The sequence below is a fragment of the Fragaria vesca genome, linkage group LG6 (assembly GCF_000184155.1).
Source record: "Fragaria vesca subsp. vesca linkage group LG6, FraVesHawaii_1.0, whole genome shotgun sequence".
In the NCBI taxonomy this organism is placed as follows: Eukaryota; Viridiplantae; Streptophyta; class Magnoliopsida; order Rosales; family Rosaceae; genus Fragaria; species Fragaria vesca.
The window spans coordinates 27,302,052-27,303,106 of NC_020496.1; positions in this window are offsets into that span (position 1 = coordinate 27,302,052).

The window sequence follows — 1,055 nt, forward strand, 5'->3', positions numbered from 1 at the left end:
GACAAAAATAAAATATTAAAATGGAACTAAATTTCGATTCACAAAGATAGAAGGAAATTTTAATAAATTTACGAAATTGATTTATGGTATAAAAGCTTAATTTGGTATGATTATTAACTTGGTCATTATTATAAATAAATTAATTAAATTTGGTATATATGCATCCATATTAAAAGGGTAAGAAAATATTCCGTATTAGTATGTACGTAGCATCCATTAATTATATATTAAGGTTAAGATTGTATTTTTACCTAAGAATGAAATGACATGATTTATTAAATTGATGATGTGTCTATGTGATATGACATACCATATAGGATTAAGGCCATAAATCTTAGGTCTTATTAAGGGGTTTGTCTACCATGTCATATGGTATGGCATGCCCTTATTAAGGCCCTCTAACACTTACTTCTATCCTAAACTTTCACAACAAATATGGCGGGCAGAGGAGCAGCATTAGAAATTTAGAATCGAATGATATGGGGAAAAACCTGAAAAACAGTTGCTCTACTTGTTGCATTTTGAACATGTTTCGTATCCATTATTGAAATCCTATTCATGAAAGCCAGCACATATAGATTTATGGAGATTTATAGCCAAAATGCAGTGAGAAAAAAAAAATTCAGCTAATGCCTGCGAGTTTCATATTTACAATCTTATGAAGAAAGTAAATGAAGCTTCAGAAGCAATCTTATGAACTGTGTCATGAGACAGAAGCTAGACTTAGAGGCCCCTCGATCAGTTTGTTGAGTCCCTTTGAACGATTTATAGCACGGAAGATAAAGGACACTGTGAAATCAAATTTGGAGTCTTCTGTTGCTTTACTTTACTATCGATTACACATATATGTCTATACAGAGTATCAATTTCCTTTCCAATCACACAAATCACTGATTCTAATTTGTAATGACATGCTTTTTAACTTTTAATTAAGTCAGTTATAGTTCAAATATGATGTTGACACTTAAGGTGTTGTGAACTTGTGATCTCTTAATCTTGTAATATGGGGTAATAGGGTCATTCTATATGTTGTAGATCAGCTGAAATGAATATTC